We start from the raw sequence: 21,654 nt of genomic DNA on the forward strand, positions 1-21,654 counted from the left end.
AAAAAAAGTAAATAAATGCCTCTAAATTTTAACTGTCATCATTTTGTATTGTAATCAACACATTCTTCAAATTGTAAGCCCATAGTGGTTAGTTATCCGTGGCTGGCTCGCGTAAATGCCGTTTTTTCTTTTGGGAATTTCGTCACCCTCGAGTGGCGTCTTATTCCTCCCTCAGTTACTATCAGAAAGAGTTGCTCACTTGCCTCCGTCAATGGCAGAAGCAGCGTTTACTGATACTGGTACTGTTGCAACTTCTTTGGTGTGGCCATTATATTTCCATGTCATGATGTGTGTGTCAGTCGGTTCGTTGCGGCAGAGCAGCGAGGAAGTCTCTGCATTGTGTGGTCAGGCCGGGGCCGCTGGCAGCAAGCATGCGCAGTCGGAGTTGCGAGCTGCGAGAACTGCTAATCTCGTCCCCCACCGCACCTGCATAGTGGAGTTGAGTAATCAGTGAACCTGTCATGAGAGCTCAACCGCTTCGTTAATTGCTGGTTGTTGCATCCTGGGCTGTCCTCACAAGCAGCAATGTGATATTGTGTTGGAGTCGGCAAAATTTTGCAGCCCTCTCCCTGTACGATGTTTAACCTTTGAAATGATTATAATTTATTAGTGAAGTGCACCAGTAGTATCTTCTGCCTTGTGGCCATTAACGTTCAGGCTACCTGCCTTGGTCGTTAGTTTCCCTCGCTGTGTTGATGCTGTCCGGCATGGCGGTAGTTTGACAGCTTGGTTTTGTTCTCTTTTTCTCGTTGAGTGTTTATTCTTCCTTGACTGTGATTATACGTCAGTTATTAAGACATAATCGTGCTACGATCCTCGTCTTGCTGGTACCTTTGGTAGGCATGCTTTTTTTCGGGTGGAAGGGAACAGATTAGGCGGTTCGTTTGTTCGTCAGCCGTCCATAGGTCGCGCTGCAACACGATTGTTGAGTGTTAAGCTTGGCTGTCTGTCTCACCTAAACTCTGCTTAGAGTTTCCTCCCCAGGTCCACCCTTGGAACACTTCTGAGCACCACTGTTTGTTGTTTGTGATAGTCATTTTATTTGATCGCTGGTACTGTGCAGGCCTTCAGACGTGTATTAATAATGTCTGTTCTATGTTTAGAATATGGCCTTTACCCAAACTTCATAACAACTTTAAGATTAGGCCTTCAGCCTTGTTTCATTTCCAATTCTTGTTGCTCTGTATTTAGTCTTCCAGCCACGTTTCTTTCAGAACATGTGGCTTTAATACGTAAATACTTGTCTATAAGGTTTCTCTTTAATTATTTTGAATTCTTGAAACAGCCTTCAGACGTGTTCTGTTATTGTTTATCTTAAGGTTGTCTTTAATTATTCTTGAGTAATTGCTTGGGCCTTCAGCTGACAAGATACTTTCAGTTTTCTTAAGATGTTTTTCTGTTGTACTGTATAAAGGCTCACAAAGTTTCTCTGTTATTATGCAAAGAATTTTTTTTTAATTGGGGTTTCAGCCGAAGAACTAACTTGAGTTTTCCTTAATATGGCCTTCAGACGGAATGCTTGGCTTTTAAAGAATATCATTAGCTAATCTGAAATATTATTTCGGCATTTATCCGAGAAGGTATTCTAATTTTACTTAATTAATGTCTTCAGCCGTTACTCTAAATCCTGCTGTTTTAAAAGCAATCATTTAAACTTATACTGGAGAAGTTACTTGGGCCCTCAGCCGTGAATTTATCTTTGTTGTTTTAAAGAGAAAACTGTGCATTTGTTTAAGGAGTAAAGTTGTGTGTGTTCTTGTATAACTAACAGTATTTGACCTTGACCCCTCTCCACAACCTGATCCACTCTGCCCTACGAAACCAGATTTCATTTAGTAGTATTGTTTGTACCAGTATTGGTCTTCATGTTGCATCGTCTCTACGCTCTCTTTTAACAACAGAAATAATTAGTAGCGAGACAGACGCCAAGAAGTACTGCATTAGCACTCTGATGCCAGCAGCCACAGTGTGGTGACATATGGGTTAGAGTAAAATGCACATTAGGGGAAACAGTAGCAGGTGGGTCGATGTCACCACACGAGAGAAAAACTATTGTTACTGGCAACATGATCAGATGCCAGGTTTTAGAGATACAAATGCAGAGCGATATTAATACACACAACAAAAAATGTTTTGCATCACCTCGGTTCCGAGAGTTCCGCAACCTGTACCGATAATTGGAATAGAGATCAACATAAGCATCAATTCCGCCCATTTTATTGCTCATGAAAACCATCCATTGTACGTTGTTCCGCCATACAGCGAGACCTACAGACGTGGTGGTCCAGATTGCTGTACAAACTCGTACCTCGAATACCCAGTAGCAAGTCCTCTTGCACTGATGGACGCATGTATTCATAGTGGCATACTGTCCAATAGTTGATCAAGGCACTGCTGGTACATATTGTTCCACTCCTCAACGGCTATTCGACGTAGACCACTCACACTGGTTGGTAGGTAACGTCGTCCTTAAACAGCCCTTTTCAATATATCCCAGAAATATTTGATAGGGTTCCTGTCTAGAGAAAAAACTGGCCACTTAAGTCGAGCGGTGTCGTTATCCTGAAGGAAGTCATTCCCAAGATGTGCACCAAGGGGGCACGAATTTTCGTCCATGAAGACTAATGCCTTGCTAATACGCTGCCGATGTGGTTGCACTATTGGTCGGATGATGCCATTCACTTATCGTACAGTCGTTATGGTGCCTTCCATGACCACCAGCGGCGTACGTCGGCCCCACATAATGCCACCCGAAAACAGCAGGGAACCTCCACCTTTCTGCACTCGTTGAACGGTGTGTCAAACGCGTTTACCCTGAACGGGTTGCCTCCAGACACGTCACCGGCGATGGTCTGGTTGAACGCATATGCGACACTCATCGGTAAGAGAACGCGAAGCCAATCCTGAGCTGTCCATTCGGCATGTTGTTGGGCCTATCTGCACCGCGCTGCGTGGTGTCGTGGTTGCAGAGATGGACCTCGCCATGGACGCCGGGACCGAAGTTGCGCAGCATGCAGCCTATTGCGCACAGTTTGACTCGTAACACGACCTCCTGTGACTGCACAAAAAGCATTATTCAATATGGTGACGTTGCTGTCAGGGTTCCTCCGAGCCATAATCGTAGGTAGCGGTCTTCCACTGCAGTAGTAGCCCTTGGGCGGCCTGCGCGAGGCATGTCATCGACACTTCCTGTCTCTCTGTATCTCCTCCATGTCCGAACAACGTCGCTTTGGTTCACTCCGAGACGCCTGGACTTGTCCGTTGTTGAGAGCCCTTCCTGGCACAAAGTAACAATGCGGAGGCGATCGAACCGCGGTATTGACCGTCTTAGGCATGGTTGAACTATAGACAACACCAACCCTGTACCTCCTTCCTTGTGGAATGACTGGAACTGATCGGCTGTTGGTCCACCTCCGTCTATGAGGCGCTGCTCATGCATTGTTGTCAACATATTTGGGCGGGTTTAGTGACATCTCTGAACAGTCAAAGTCAGTGTGTCTGTGATACAGTACCCGCAGTCAACGTCTATCTTCGGGAGTTCTGGGAACCAGGGTGATGTAACACTTTTTTTATGTGTGTTTATCTGAATTTTCAGGCGGAGGCATGCCGTTCACCAGAGTCCAGCAGCACCACTATGACGCCAGGGCCCGGCCGAACCGTAAGGCGACTTGTTACTGCAAGCAGGACTCACGGCGTCGAAACTTTGTTGATCCTGTTGCTGTCAGCACTGAGGTCTTAATGGGAATTAGTGCCACAGCACCGTTAACCTGCGGTCAGTGCCTGTAGTCTACTCCACTTAGTTATCTGTAGATGTTAGTACCTCACTTCTGCCAGACGGCAAAAGGTCAGAGTTCACACACAGCGGTGACCACAGTAATGTATTCGGGACCCAGGGGCCGCTCCAGGCGCCATCACCAGACACAGGTATAGCACATTTATGACGTCACAGCAATCCCTACAGAAGCTTCAAGCCAGCCACAGGCCTGCTGTCGGCAGTGCAGTATCCTTTCAAGAGTGAGGAAGCCGCCGCCTGTACTTCAGCACTAGCAAGAGTTGACCTGAGTTTAGTGTGTTCCTCGCTGAGCCATGACAAAGCAGGTACTGAACCTGAATAAAGCATTCTTTGCTGTTAGCGGTTTTTTCCTCTGGGCCATTTGGCACGTCACCGCCACCACTCACCCCACCGATTGAAACCACATTCTTCATTGAAAAACAAAGTCATGTACAATTAATAACGTAGTTTTAAGTACCTTTCCAAAATTGTAGTAACTTTACAACTCGTTTAGTCAAAAGATAAGAAGATTATTACAGAGGGTTAAATAAATTTTGGAGGACCAGTAGCAGGTTATCAGAGATTCTTGACAGACTGTGCACAATTACAGGTGAAAACGGCGTTGGCCTCTGTGTCGACTCGCATACTCACCCGTCGAGAGTGGAAGTTATATCTGGAGCAGGCAGTTGGAGTGGGCGGACGAGCGATCAGGATATGGGTCAGAGACGAGAAGATGGCGCCGTGGATGACTGAGCCACATGAGAACCAAAGTGTCTCCATAAGATGTGAAGCACACCACCTTTACTGGTACTAAACGCCAAATGCAAAGCGTTTCGCACACCTGTGGTGGCTGTGGCGTGTGGAGTGCGGTGTTTGGTACCTGCAATCCACGAAACCCTAAGTCACCAACTTGTCAGTCTTTGTCCGTCTCTCCATGACGTACCTCGTATCACAATGGCCCAGATGGGTAGGATGTTTCTGTGTTTAATAAATGTTGAATATATTAAGATATTCTGCGTATCTATTGCTCAGCAGTCGTTATTCGTAGCAGGTAAGATTTTAAACTTAAAGTGGCAGTTACATTCATCTGCAACTTTTCTAAAGAAATTCAATAATTAGTTTTTAAGATGAACTTAGAGAGTAATCATCTTATAGGAAACACGAAACAATATTTGTGTAACTCCAGAAATTAACTAATGGTGTACTTATATTGCCTGGAACGACTATCGTCCAAACAATAAAGGGAGTCTTGAAATAATAAAAGGGTAACGCCCTTTAAATTTTATGCAATGGCAATATAAGCTATTCAGAAATTATTTGACTAGCCTGATAAGGAATCTGATGTACGATGGCAATAGAGAAAAGATCTGCAGAACTCCAGAGCCGTCTACAGCAGGACATTTTGCAGATAGGCTTCATTTAACGAATTTCAACGGCTATGCGGATGTCGTCCATGACTTGTATACGGAAGAGATATCCGTGAGCCAGTCACTGGCACTATAGTCATTCGTCTGATGTATCATCCTGTCCAGCAAAACAAGTGCCACACTCTTTATCTCGTGTCATATGCACATCAACAAACACTATCAGTCATCATCCTTTCACAGACCAATGCTGCCCTCCTGTAAATCTCCCACATACAAATATTCGATTTTTCTATAAGGGAAAATATAATGACTTATGATTGATGACACCATGAACATACTATCACTTTTTTGGGGTTGGTGTGATGCAGCATGTTAATTATATCAGACTATATTTATTAATACAAAGTGTGCAAACTGTTTACAGATAATCAATAATCTAAAAATAATGAATACATTTTTTATAAAAAAAGATAATCACAATTATGTGTGGAGAGATGGAGGATGTGTATTACATGTAGGTTATGTAATAGTGAATAGAAGAGTTCGAGATCAAGTAAAAGATACAAAAGTAGTCTGAAGTTTTTATATTGGGGATAGTCACTATGTTGTAGTGTGTCACATAGGCTCTTTTACTAAATGGGAGCAGAACAAATTTTTACTACATTGATGCAAGAAGAGGTATGTAGGGTATGTTTACTTCATGATGAAATTGTTAAGTGTCTAATATCAGAACATAAAAGATTTAGAACAGTTAGGTAACCTAAAGACCACTGAAGAAAATCAATAAATTAGCGACGAAAGAGGCATTAGGAAAGAAGAGATGTGGATTAAATATCAGGCCAACAGAAATAGCCAATGTAATATAAGACCAACAAGCAGCATATAAATGTGTTTTTCGAAACTTACCTTCTAAACTAAGCAAACCCCTTCCCACAAAAGGAATTACATAAACGAATAGCGAATACAGCCCACCAGTTAGTCTTTAAGAGATACTATAATAATACAAAACAATATATTCAGGACTATGAGCAGGTAGCATATAAAGTATTGGAAACATACAAAAAAGATACAATTCTTCTGAATCATACTACAAAAGAAAAATGTATCAGATATTTAAAAACTTGTGGTATAATAATAGCGTGGAGGAGATGATAGAAAGAAATCCAGAAATAGAAGTATAAGGACTAAAGGACATTATAATAACAAAACCCACAGGTGCTTTCAAAACCACAAAAAAACCAGAAAAGCAGCAGATTTATATGCAGTTAGTGTGGATGTAATTAAATATGTAGGATTATGCGTTAAGCTGCTTCATTTGTTTAACTAGTGCTGGAAGCAAAAAATGCATAACGAAATTGGAAGAAATAGAAGGTAATATAGACACAAAATTAAGGGGAAAATATATATATGAAAGCTACAGAGGATTAGGCTTACACGACACAACATATAAACTCTATGTCAGAATTTTAAAGATAAATAAGCAATAACAGAATATTTACTACTGGAGAACGGGGCGAACTGAGAAAGGCACTCTCATCGCCCGATGCAGCTTTTATTTTAAAACAGATAATTGATAAGCAGAGAGAATTTAACAAAGAGGGAACCACTGCTATTGTAGAGTGTGCCATAAGTTTCGATAGTCTGTTTAGAAAAAGTCACTAAACTTAGATGCAGAAGACATGTACACAGAGGATATCAATAAATAATGGTATGAGATGAGGCTGTAGTTTATACTCACAATGTTCGATAGCTACATTGAGAATGCAGTTCACAAATGGAATTGTAGGATAAACATTGGAGTAGTTCGGTAAAGCTAAATCACTCCTATATGCTGATGACCTTACATTGATATTTTCAAGGGACAACGATTTAATAAAGGCAGTTTGCAACAAAATTATCTACATCCGTAATGCGGTATAAGGACATCTTCCAATAAACCTAAGTCTGTTCCATTTTGTAGAAAATATTCAGTGAGAATTTAGATGCTGGCAAGTAAAAGATCAGTTGACCATGGAAACTATTTTGAAGTATCTGGGATGTAAAATATCGTACGAACACGAAGAAAATATGTATAGTAATTAGAACAGAATACAACAAGAAAGAAACATGACAAATTTTATAAAACAGTCATATTATCCATCGTATTATGTTGAAGGAAACCGCTGGTACTGAATAACAGATAAGTAAAAGAACTACAAGGTGCCGAAATGAGATTTATTAGAGCAATGAGGGGGTGTGAAAATATACCTATATAAAAGCGAAATGAAATATTTGGAAATAGTTGAATATTTGGAGTGTGGAGGACAAACGGGATGAAAAGAAAAAGAAATGGAACGCGTATTTTCGAAGACAGGATCCAGAGATATTGTCAAGTCAGGTGAAGAACAGACTAAAAGGGAAAAGAGATTATAGGAGACAGAGAAAAGAAGTGCACAGAAAGAGAAAGAAGAGGAAACAGTGTATATAATGACCAACAAAATCCAAAGCTGTGTAAGGCAATTTATCGCCACTTGAAACTTCTAGGAAGATTAAAACTTTTTTCCTGCAAGGTACTCGAACCTGGCACCTTATTTATCAACTGAAGTATCTAGACACGACTCATGACCCGGCCTCATAGTTATTGCATCTCTGCTTGCACCTCTGTCGATCTTTCGAAGCCTCACAGAAGCTATCCGGATTCATTCTGGAAGCAGTCGCTTAGGGTGTAGCTAAACCATATCTGTGTAACATCATTTCCTCCAGGGATGTTAATTCTACTGGTATCGGAGCACAGTATCTTTCAAGTTTGGAAAGCAGGAGAGCGTCACTCTTAGAACCGAAACTAAGGTAACTTAGTGAGTAGGAACACTGACCGAGAAAAGTGTTAAATTCCCAGTGCGACACACATCAATAGTCTCAAAAATTTCAAAACAGTGCTCACTCATCTGCGCAGTGAACCAAGTCTGGCCATTTCCAGAGCCTGCCATATAAAAGGTACACTAAATGAAATGACTCCTTAACGTTCGGTCTAGTTAATTAAACACTGTATGAACGTAATCAGAATACAGGTCACATCAGGTGAACTGTTATAATGGAAGCAAGACGAGGAAACAGCAGCTGCGCTAAGAAGAAGGTGCGCGTGTAGTCACAGATTTGGCCTCCCACAACGTAAGGCCGGCACTTCGGCGACAAAGCCGCAACAGCTTATACTTTTTTTTTTTTCCTCTCGGGTCGCCGTAACTCTTGCCCGCTGCGGCTTCGGCTGGGAGGGAAACGCCTAACCTTAGGCAGGCGGCCGCAGCTGCTCGCCGGGTTGCGGCGCTCTCAGGCGCCGAGCCTGGCATCCACTGTGCAGGGCGCAGGGTGCTGCGAGACTGCTTGCTGTGAGTTAAGTCACTGCTGCTCGGCGCGCCTGAGCTCCGGAATCCCGGCGAGGCCTCTCCAGCGCTCAGCAAACTTCCTCCAGCCGGGGCCGCCCCATGGATCCGCCGTGTGCAACGGGAGGAGCTACCCGCCCTTTACTTACTGGAACTCTTGACTACGGGCTGCTGCTCCGGAACCTTGTCTCATCTGCGGATCGGGCGTTGTGATATAACTTCATAATCCGCTGTACTGTGTTACAGCGAATACTGGTATGTAAAATGGATCAGACTAGGAAATTCTTGTCCATAAGCAACCTCGCCCCCTCCACCTTACCCGACTCCGCAAGTCTACAAATTCATAGTTCGCGAGTTTAATCGTAATCGTTTTAGGCGAGACAGTGTTTGTTGATATGATAAGTTCAGAAATGGTAATGGATCCCCTCTATCACATACGATGTTTTCACTAAGTAATAATGAAGATTATGAAAATTCATACAAAACTTACAGCCTGACAAGTACTTTATCGAAAAAACTAAGTAACTAGGGCACTCCTGAAATATAATGAACTGTTACTGTATGTTCGTCGGGAATAACGCAAAGGAGTGAATATTAATGCGGCATATTTCTACTCTCCAATCTCTGTTGTGTTTTCCTCTGCGCACTGACTGAGTATCCTTCCCGTGGAGCACCCAGGAGTAATCGGCTATCGTTTTGACATTACATCGATCCTGGGATACCCGTTCCAATTGTTTAATATTCTGATGGGACCTATGTCCATATCCCTCGTCGAAAAGTTCTAGAAAATAGCTGACATAGCAGTCGAGCATGTGCTGCTTCAAGCTTACTGAGGCATGCAAAACTTAGAAGTTATCCAGCTTGTTTCTTATATATTCTCTTAATCAATGTTTTAGCACTTGTCAAGAAACATTTTGACAACTCGTTTAAAGGATTTCAAAGATGAATTTTAAGGTTACTTCGTTTTGTCTTCCCCTGTTTAATCTTTCAATAGCTTCCGGACGTCAGGGCTGGCGACATCCGCTTCTTTCAACTATTTATCGCTGCTTATCATAGCAACGATAACTTACTTACCCATACTTGAAAATATCACCATTATGGTAATGATTTAATAAATTGTTTCATAACGTCAAGCTTTGTGTTAAGGGGAGTTGAAACGCCCTATCCCGGCAATGTTAAATTTAGTGACTTTGATTCCTTGTACTTCAGGAACCACTATAGCCATTGACATGAAACCTTTAAAGGAAATTAAACTATGTATGTTCTGAGTCTCCTGAACTACAATAATTGCATTTCAGCCGCTGATTTTGAAAAGAAATTTTTTTAACTACGCAGTTAAAATAATGTGTACTTTTTTGTACGTTATCCTAAATAATTTTAATTATACATAACATTAGGTTCTTCTTTTATTTCAGTAGACTCAGGATATGTATGTTATTACTCCTTGAAAATTTGAATACTCTACTCGAATAGGTTTCTGAGATTTAGGGAAAATGCTTTTCTTCTTTCTGGACTCCTTTGTGGCTAACTGTGCTGCATACGCTGCTTTATCAATGCGAACCTTGTCCATCCGCTCAAGTTCTCTGATGCAGTTTGCTTCAGCATTAATTCCCACATGCTGTAGTACTTTCACCTAACCAATTTTGCCATCATTAAAAGCAATATTAGCATCACTGCCCCCTCACTTCAGTGTCTTCATTCCAACAAAAGCACTTTTTGGCAAGCGAGTCCATATAAGATTATTGAACGACCTACTGAGATTTTGAGTCTGACCATGCAGACATTTCTTCAGTAATTCAGGATTTGCCAGGTCTCTGTAAATAGGTTTTATGATATACATGACTGCTACTGGGATGGAATGTTTATGGCTATATGAAATGTTTGAGCATTGGGCATTGCAGTAATTGCACCATGAATCAGGTCCAAGAGGGCAAAGGTGGTGTACTGGTTATTCATCAGTTGACAGTCTGTGGAAGAAGTTAGCCCATACTGCCTGCTTCGTTTTCAACAAATCCTCAGTAATATTTCTAATGGTCATACCATAATACTGCTGTAGTCCATCAATCATTTTGTCTGTCAGCCTGCCTCTTATGGTTTTACCATCAGAAAGTTTCTTTTCTCTCAAAATTCGTTTCAAACTCTTCAACCTGGTGCCCACCATCTTCTGGACATGACCAACACATTCCAGTTTTATGTTAATCTTCTCACCTAAGGCTGATCGACTACTACACTGTTACATGCTTTTGAGTCTCCATCACCTATGAAATTAGGGTAAGATAGTCCCCTTTCGGTCACAGATCGACTAAAAATTTCAATAGCTGCAGAGGCTTCCATATCATCCCTTGTTCCTTCATAATTTCTGTCACAGATATGCCCGTCTTCTATCCCTGATTTACACTTATAACAATATTTGGTTAAGATCTGGAAATCTACTACCTTCCAGTATCCACACTTGTCACCGTAGCCACAGAATCCTTAGAACTGTAGATGCTCTTCTGTCAACTGCAATCAAAGGCTACTCGTATGTCTGTCATACCATCATTTATTTCAACAGATTCTTTTGCAGCACCCTTCATTGAGTCACATGCAACAGATTCCACAGTAGCTTCAACAAATCCTGCATACTTGTCGATTTTACAAGGTGGGCGTGTCATATTCATCACAGCACACATAGATTCTGCTGCAGCGTGTCCTTTGCCAATAGCTCTCAATCCATAGAAGCACCTAATATTTACTTCAAAATAATTATCTCTCCACTTATCAGAATTCCAAAATGAGTGAATATACTTGCAACTGGCGAAATTAATGATAAGTTTTCTGGCTAGTCCGTTTGATATCTCACTGTCTACATGTAAACTAACACACCCACCACATATTTTACAACACGCACATTCACCTAACACTCTTCTTAGGATGTGTCAATCTATCAGAATATAGCCTAACCTACCATTTACATCACTTCCCTTTCGAAAAAATTGTGTATGACAACGTTTTATTTTAATCTTTGAAGCACTAGTGGGTGTTTCTCTATATACTGACTAGTTTGCCTGTATTTCATTGTCTGTACACGCCACATGTTGAATACAATGTTTCCCTTTAATCGAAAATCTATTACCATGATAACCACGTTTCTTACAAACACTTCGTTTTGGCGTCATACTTAACTTTTTGGGAGATTTACCAGTCTATTCATCACTTTTCCTCGGAAAAGAATTAGCACTTCGACATACAGCGTGTGTTTACACTATAAAACGATACGATACTGTTTTTGACAGTACTAACAATAAAAACACGTAATGTAATCTTTATGTCACTGCAATCCACAGCCTCCTATATAAAACATTACCGATTTTATTAGATCTTGAAATAATGCACATAGAAATTTTAAAATTTTCAACCGATGTAGATGATATTTAAAAAAATAAAATAAAATACTTCCCTTGTGAGTTTATAAGTGATATGTATATTATTTTATTGGGAAAATTGTAAATTTTGTAATGAGATAAAAATCCGAAAATGTGATAAACAATTTTTCTGTTCTAACTCCGTTTAAATAGAAGCAGATATTTTGGTACAACTTTCGTATCGAATAGTACTTTTTCCTTCCAACGTTTGGCATTCTAATTGACAAGAAAAGTGCTTGTTTTTAGCGCAATCGTCTCACTTGCAATAGGAAGCAAAGGTCTTTCCTCACATCTTAAACAATCTGATTGTAGGACCCATGAGTTGTCCTGATGCCAAACGATTACCCCGAAGTACATATAAATACACTTCTCTGAGAAAGTTTGAGATTGTCCACAGCGTCTCTCTCAGTATACGTTTGCCACAGATGCGTAACGCGTGATTAGGAATATTAATATAACCTCTTGCCATATCATTCGCATAAGAGGTACCCGTCAACCTCTCAGCCAGTCCTGAAGTTTGCATGAAAAGCGATGTATAAAACAAACAAATGCGCCTCAGCATTACTATATTATCGAAATACATATGTATTTTATGTTACAATATTAACTATCCTTCCTAGCACGTTACATTGTAAAACTTCAGATATCAATACTGGCATTTTTATAACGATTGAGTATCTGTAACTTAGCGTACCACACAGAATTCAAAAAGGTATGTGAAAAATCAATGTTACTGAACTTTCTGAGTATTTTAACCGAAATCAGTACAAAAAACACACCATAAAACCCTTTCCCTATAAGAAAAAGTATTCAAGTATCACCCAGCGTTATTTAAAAATCAAGTTCTGATACATGAAACAGCTCCAAACGTGTGTTTACTTTACAAAGAGTTACGCTGTTAAATTTTTGACGTTAAGCTTTTAATAGCTTTAAAAGGAAAGGTTTAACATTATGTCTAACGTTTATTGGCAGCCGCTGAGTCCTGTCATTATCAGATTCTTGAGTAAAAAACTGTAATCCAAATTCATCCTCTGAAATAATATCATTAAAATATAAATAGCAATGTGCAGTATTCCATATTTGAAACAATATCACGGATTACCAAACTCTAAGAGCATGTTCGGAATCGCCACTAAACCCTATGCGAGATGGGATATTTTGTACATAAACTCTTAGTACTTTCACTTTTTATGGAAATTTTTGTTACTTAATTTTCTAAAAGTGGCAGTGTACCAGAATATAATAATGGGTACTTTTTTCTAGCAAGATAATAGCCGTTCAGAGAGAATTCAGATGCAGCAGAAAAAATCTGGTGTTTTGTTCGACTTTGTACACATTCGTAAGGAGGGGTGGGCTTCAGAGAAGTGTAACAACATATGGAAGGTGGACAGGAGCAGAAATGACTAACGAACAAGCGAACACAGTAAACAGAAGATTTACTTATATTTCGCGAAGAGTGTGAAGTCTCGTTACGAATGATACAGCACTAAACAGAGCCCAGCTCTCAAAGTCCCTGCACTACAGCATGAACAATGGTGTCAGAGCCATGAGCAGGTGGTGTCTTCACAGTATCCTGTAGCGAAGAGACTCCAAGCAAGAGTGGACAGTGGACTGTCTCTGCTATCCTACATCACGGCGGCAGAGGACGCTCATAGTCCATTGCTGCTGGAGACCTTCTCAGCGGGCACTCACCATTGGATCCACCAGGTCCTGTGCGACTGCTATGAGCGTCTGTCAGAATCAAGCAATGCTATTGCCATCCTAATAACGGTAGTAGGGTGGTATAGATTCTTGATGCCACATCATGGAAATCATTCAAAATAAAACAAGTAAGTACTGGGCTTCATGTAGCACATTTCTGTTTTTCTGTATGTTTTTACACTTGATTTTCTGACATCAAATCTTTTGGTACGGAGGTGGGGAGGCTGATTTTAAATAGGTTTTTTGTACACGCCAAGTGTCGCTTGTGGTACGCCACATAAGCGCTCAGTACTTTTATTTTTATGGGATCCAAGCCTTTGTATGTTGGCAAATACTGAGTAAACCCGTCACATGGAAATCATATGCGACTTCGATTAGCTGTTTAGAACGTAAATAACGAAATTTATAGACATGTTTCATGTATTAATATTTGCAGATAACTTCAATACCTAAGGGTGCAAGTGAAATTTGGGACCAGAGATATGGAATCACTTGCAGTCTCCAAAGTCATCACGTTAAAACGATGAAATCCCCAAGTTACACTTGCGTGGTATTGTCCCATAAACACATTACATAAATTCTAAGGATAGTGAGCTCGTGTCGATCATCACATATCAGCGCAGGGATGGTAATCTGAAAATATGGGCTGGGACCATCTAAAATCTCTAGTGTTCTGTGTATACAGGAGAAAACCTCATCCAATAAGGCAACAGAGCATCGCTTTCATAGTCTTTTCTATGCAGCAGCTAGCTGCATGTTCTCCACTATCGATCGTGGCAATGAATCTTGACCACTGAATAATATCACAAGATATTTTGCCTACGGTCCGTCAGTGTAGTAGGTCACTTACGCTGTCGAAGGGGTGCCCTAGTGGCAGGTATCGGCGCTGGAGCCTGAAATTTCAAAGCTCTGTAGCGTTGTTGGATGACGTCTACGATTTGTTCCTCAAGACACTCTCTACAACCCATCGAAGTTCATCGCAACGATTTGGTCCATCTGTATATGGGGATTTCCGGTGCTGTTTAGAACATAGTAATTCTATTTTAACTGGCGTTCTGCCGATCGGAGCGTGGAATGTCAGATCCCATAATCGGGCAGGTAGGTTAGAAAATTTAAAAAAGGGAAATGGATGGGTTAAAGGTAGATATAGTGGGAATTAGTGAAGTTCGGTGGCAGGAGGAACAAGACTATTGGTCAGGTGAATACCGGGTTATAAATACAAAATCACATAGGGGTAATGGTGGAGTAGGTTTAATAATGAATAAAAAATAGGAGTGCGGGTAAACTACTACAAACAGCATAGTGAACGCATTATTGTGGCCAAGATAGACACGAAGCTCACGTCTACTACAGTAGTACAAGTTTATATGCCAACTAGCTCTGCAGATGATGAAGAAATTGATGATATCTATGATGAGATAAAAGAAATTATTCAGGTAGTGAAGGGAGTCGATAATTTAATAGTCATGGGCGACTGCATTTCTAGAATAGGAAAAGGGAGAGAAGGAAACATAGTAGTTGAATATGGATTGGGGTTAAGAAACGAAACAGGCAGCTGCATGGTAGAATTATGCGCAGAGCGTAAGATAATCATAATTAACACTTGGTTCAAGAATCATAAAAGAAGGTTGTACACGTGGTAGAATCCTGGAAATACTAGAAGGTATCAGATGGATTATATAATGGTAAGACAGAGATTTAGGAACCAGGTATTACATTGTAAGACATTTCCAGGGGCAGATGTGGACTCTGACCACAATCTATTGGTTATGAGCTGTAGATTAAAACTGCAGAAACTGCAAAAAGGTGGAAATTAAAGGAGATGGGATCTGGCAAAATGATTAAGCTATAGGTTGTACAGAGTTTCAGGGAGAGCATGAGAGAACAACTGTCACAAATGGGGGAAACAAATACAGTAGAAGAAGAATGGGTAGCTCTGAGGGATGAAGTAGTGAAGGCAGCAGAGGATCAAGTAGGTAAATAGACGAGGGCTAATAGAAATCCTTGGTTAACAGAAGAAATACTGAATTTAATTGATGAAAAGAGAAATATGAAAATGCAGTAAATGAAGCAGGCATAAAAGAATACAAACGTCTAAAAAATGAGATCGACACGAAGTGCAAATTGGCTAAGCAGGGATGGCTAGAGGACAAATGTAAGGATGTAGAGGCTTCTCTCACTAGGGGTAAGATAGATACTGCTTACAGGAAAATTAAAGAGACCTTTGGAGGAAAGAGAACCACTTGTATGAATATCAAGAGCTCAGATGGAAACCCAGTTCTAAGTAAAGAAGGGAAAGCTGAAAGGTGGAATCTGTATATAGAGGGTCTATACAAGGGCTACGTACTTGAGGACAATATTCTGGAAATGGAAGAGAATGTAGATGAAGACGAAATGGGAAATACAATACTGCGTGAAGAGTTTGACAGAGCACTGAAAGACGTGAGTCGAAACAAGGCCCTGGGAGTAGACAACATTCCATTAGAACTACTGACGGCCTTGGGAGAGCCAGTCTTGACAAAACTCTACCATCTAGTGAGCAAGATGTATGAGACAGGCGAAATACCCTCAAACGTCAAGAAGAATATAATAATTCCCATCCCAAAGAAAGCAGGTGTTGTCAGAAGTGAAATTTGCCGAACTATCAGTTTAATTAGCCACAGCTGCAAAATACTAACGCGAATACATTACAGAGGAATGGAAAAACTAGTAGAAGCCAACCTCGGGGAAGATCAGTTTGGATTCCGTAGAAATGTTGGAACACGTGAGGCAATACTTACCTTACGACTTATCTTAGAAGCTAGATTAAGGAAAGGCAAATCTACGTTTCTAGCATTTGTAGACTTAGAGAACGCTTTTGACAATGTTGACTGGAATACTCTCTTTCAAATTCTAAAGGTGGCAGAGGTAAAATACCGGGAGCGAACGGCTATTTACAATTTGTACAGAAACCAGATGGCAGTTATGCGAGTCGATGGACATTAAAGGGAAGTGGCGGTTGGGAAGGGACTGAGGCAGGGTTGTAGCCTCTCTCTGAAGTTATTCAATCTGTATATTGAGCATGCAGTAAAGGAAACAAAAGAAAAATGGGATAGGTATTACAATCCATGGAGAAGAAACAAAAACTCTGAGGTTCGCCGATGACATTGAAAATCTGTCAGAGACAGCAAAGGACTTGGAAGAGCAGTTGCACGAAATGGACAGTGTCTTGGAAGGAGGATATAGGATGAACATCAACAAAAGCAGAACGAGGATATTGGAATGTAGCCAATTAAGTCCAGTGATGCTGAGGGAATTAGATTAGGAAATGAGACACTTAAAGTAGTAAATAAGTTTGCTATTTGGGGAGCAAAATAACTGATGATGGTCGAAGTAGAGAGGAAATAAAATGTAGATTGGCAATAGCTAGAAAAGCGTTTCTGAAGAAGGGAAATTTGTTAACATGGAGTATAGATTTAAGTGTCAGGAAGTCGTTTCTGAAAGTATTTGCATGGAGTGTAGCCATGTATGGAAGTGAAACATGGCCGAAAAATAGTTTGGACAAGAAGAGAATAGAAGCTTTCGAAATGTGGTGCTATAGAAGGAAGCTGAAGATTAGATGGGTAGGTTACATAACTAATGAGGAGGTATTGTATAGAATTGGGGAGAAGAGGAGTTTGTGGCACAACTTGACAAGAAGAAGGGACCGGTTGGTGGGACATGTTCTGAGGCATCAAGGGATCACAAATTTAGCATTGGAGGACAGTGTGGAGGGTAAAAATCATAGAGGGAGTCCAAGAGAAAAATACACTAAGCAGATTCAGAAGAACGTAGGTTGCAGTAAGTACTGGGAGATGAAGAAGCTTCCACAGGACAGGGCAGCATGGAGAGTGCATCAAACCAGTCTCAGGACTGAAGACCACAACAACAACAACAATTCTATTTTCAAGCAGATCATTGTGAAAAAGACCTTAATAAATGAAATATAATAGCTTTTCAGAGTTACTTTAATTACAGAGATACTATAGCACTTTCTGCTGCTATTATCGTATTTGTCAAACAGGCCAACAAACTGCACTTCACGCTTCACATTCCATTCCGTAGTTGGGAGAAACTGTAATATTTACAACTTAAGACATATATGTTTTCTACGTGAAACCTGTTGTTGTCTTACGCAGAAGTTCGTGATTTTATACTCGAATAATAAAATCCGTATCGTAGCATTGTGTGTAAAAGGAGTTTCCCTCCATCTATATCGGTATAAAAGGTGTATATAGTAAATGTAGCTATGTCGTGTTCACGTATTGGTTATATTTGTATTTTCCTTACTACTAAATATGTTGATGCATGGTACACAGCAGTGTACCATGAACTACCCTTGACCTCTGTACACCAAAACGCCAGTTCGAAATGATGTCTGGCACATTTTTCCTTGAATCTTACTGGCCAGAGTAGAATTGTGTTCAGTAATGCGTCACGCTTCTGTTCGAGCCCTGATGACCAACGAAGACTTGTCTGGAGGCGCTCCAGACAAAAGTGGGGTATCAGCCTAAATGTCGCTCACCATACAGCCCTACTATGACGACTGATGGCCTGGGCTGCCACTTCAGCGCTCCGTTATGTTGCTCTTAATGGCAAGCCATTATCGGTTACATTTCAGCAAGATATGCCCGCCCGCTCAGTGCGAGGGTTTTTAGTGCTTTTCGTCGTGCTTAGCAAACCATTTGTTTGGCCAGCGAGGTCGACAGGTCTCTCTCCAGTCGACAAAGTTTGGTAGACTATGGGCAGTGCTCTCCTGTTACCTTGGGAGTTTCACGACGTAACGCACCAACTGGACAGAATGTGGCAAGATATCCCTCACAAACAAATCTATTAGGCAATGCCAACTCGCTTACTTGGTTGAATAAGGACCAGAGGTTGACCAGCACTTTGTTGACTCGCTCAAGTTGTGGACCTCTTGAATAAATCATCCAACTTTTCTGAAGTTGTAGTCGTTTGTTTGTCTTTACAGTTACATCGATTTTCGGCTCATTCGGATATTTCCTCCATGGTGTCTCACACTGTATATTTTTGTCTGTTGGTTATGCTGAACGATTCAGTATAGTTTCCTTTTTTTATTTAGAGTTTTTGGCAACGGGGAGTGTGGGACAGAAACCATAAATGATTTTTTAGCTTTTGTCTTTGGTTTCTGAAGCGGCAGTGTACTAACAGTGAATTAACAGTGTAATTCTAATATTATTTATACTTGTTTGTGGTTTTACATATCAGTTAGGATAGAAGCCCATCATGTCCAAATTTATTACTTAACTTCCTGCAGAAACGTTTCAGTATGGGTTTAAGTAAAGATCTTGAGTGTAGCCGTTATTAGTATAAGTTAAGGGCAGATTTGCTTTCCATAGTTACTCGTGTTTGCGTTACTAATAACTGCTGCTACACACTGCTCAGAGAGCCCTATGTCAATTTGTATTCTGTGCGCTTTTCAAAGGGAAATATTAATGAAAGTAACTTTAATGACCATTATCCAGTTTTCATAAAGATATCTTACCAAATAAATGTGCCCGATTGCGCTGGCGACAGTACACTTCTTCATTCACGTATGAATTTTATTCCCAAGTTTAAAGTCTGTTTAGTTTTTTCTGTTAATTTCACCATATATAAAATTATAGCTGAATACCTTTATCCATAAGAGATACGTGCGGTCAAAATTTAAAATCCTACAGAGGGTAAGATTAGTTTGTTCCAGAGCAGGCTAGTGTTATACACAGAATACTGTTTTAGTTTCGTATGTTCCTACACCAACTGAATCAGTCAATTTGCCGCCTACTGTACACCAAAATATGATGTAATTGAGCATGAGCACAAAAAACCAGAAACGTTCTTCAACTCAACAAATTCAGGAATTGATACAATCGATATGAGGGCTAGATATTATCCAGTGAAACGTGGAACAAGAAGGTGGCCATTGTTGTATTTTGACGTCCTAGATTTAATTTCTCTCAATGCTTACGTTCTGAATTGTACATTTTTTGTGATATAAGAAGTAAAAATGCAAGAAGAGAATTCCTCTCAGAATTATGAAAAGCACGGTTCAAACGTCACATTGAAAGACGAATCCTGTCTCTCCAGTGAAGAACACAACGCAATGGTTCAGCAATAATATCTTCAGCCTTAAGGATCTTTTAAAGGAATAACAATATGATAAACAGGAAGCCGTGGTTCCAAATCTGAAAAGAAAACGGCGTGATTCCTGCGCAAGGTCAAGGACAAGAAAGTGAATCAACAATGTGATGGGTGTCACAAGTTTGTCTGTAGAGAACATTCAAGGATAAGTGTCCTGTGTAATGATTGTTCGTCACACGACACGGAGGGCAAGTAGGAGTGAATTTCATATAAAATTTCCTGTAAGTGATATTACACATAATATTAAAAAATTACAATATTGTTACATTTTGTGTGGGTTACGACTGTTTACTGTTAAAATAATTTTTGGAACCAAACAAACCACCTTTTCATATTTCAGACAAATGTAGTAAACAGTTGCTACTTATATGTAACTTAATTATATTAAGAAACTGTGGAGTTGTAATATTAACATAGTGCATATGTTACCCAATAAATTATAATTTATTTCTTGAACATACTCGTATTTCACATTTTATAGCCATAAAGTGGACTGGATCACTTTGGGGTCAGAAAAGACTGCATTCATATATAATATTTTTTTCCAGAGCTGATACTATGCGAGGGATAATTTTCATCAACAAAATATTGGAAGTTACATACACAGGAATGTAAGTACAAATGTTATCATTAGTCAGCTTTTTAAGAAGATTTTTGCGCGTCGTGGACGCGAATTTTTTCGCATCACTGCATCTACTTGATCACAAATTAGTTTTCTATGTACCCTCCCCCATTGGTCCTATCGAAATTATGTTCAAATCGCGTTGGTAGTGCTACTGACGAGGTAAGGTCCTAACGAAATATAATGAATCTGAGCGTAGCAACAACCATAGACGGTATTAATCGATGAGACCATTGAGGAACGGTACAAACAAAACAAGTTTAGAATCTAGTAAATGCAGTGATGCGAGACAGCTCACCTATTCTACAACAAGCTTACCAATGAAAGCGATTCTATTTCCATTCCTGTGCTCGTTGTACCTAAAAGCAAATGTTATGTAGGAGACCCATTTTACTCGCTTCATTACTATTAAGACACCAGATACCGTACCATGTACACTAGTCTTAGCAAATAAAAAACGTAAGCCTCAAAGCAGAGTCGACGCCTCGATCTCCTGCGTGGTAACCCTAAACGCTACCCACTGCACCATGCACTCAGCACTAGTCGTGTACACAGGCAGAGGTAGTTACCATAAACGTGATTACAGTGTTGCCTGATTGCCAGTCTTTAACGCCAATTTACTGCCTGAAATGTGCCCAGGATGAAAGTTTGTGACAGACATTTTTGTATTGCTAGTATGTGAGGAATCGCGCTGTGAAGTCCGAGTGCACAGATTTTTCTTCACCCTGTATATTACATACAACTACATAAAGAGTTTATGAAACTGCCGGTTGTGAAAGTTGCATTGAACATGCAAAGAACCATAAGTTTATATTCTGAGAACAGTTAGAAACAGAAAGACAGCAGGTGTGTACAGTGAAAAAAGCCGAACAACAACTAAATACTCAGACAGAAGCGATAGAACTGGCACACGTCAGGAGTGGCTACCTGGAAAAGAACGAGACCAACCGAATGTGACTGGCTGTGACCGAAGTGTAAGGTGAACGACCGTTCCAGGAGCAACACCGACCACGACAGTCGTGAACCGTGAACGACAGTACCAGGCGTGAGATCAACCATGACAGGCGTGAATGTTGAACGACCGTTCCAGGAGCGACACCGACCACGACAGTCGTGAACCGTGAACGACAGTTCCAGACGTGAGATCAACCATGACAGGCGTGAATGGTGAACGACTCTTCCAGGAGCGAGACCGACCACGACAGGCGTGAACGGTGAACGACCGTTCCAGGAGTGAGACCGACCACAAGAGGCGTGAACAGTGAACGACAGG

Source organism: Schistocerca piceifrons, chromosome 1 (assembly GCF_021461385.2).
Source record: "Schistocerca piceifrons isolate TAMUIC-IGC-003096 chromosome 1, iqSchPice1.1, whole genome shotgun sequence".
In the NCBI taxonomy this organism is placed as follows: Eukaryota; Metazoa; Arthropoda; class Insecta; order Orthoptera; family Acrididae; genus Schistocerca; species Schistocerca piceifrons.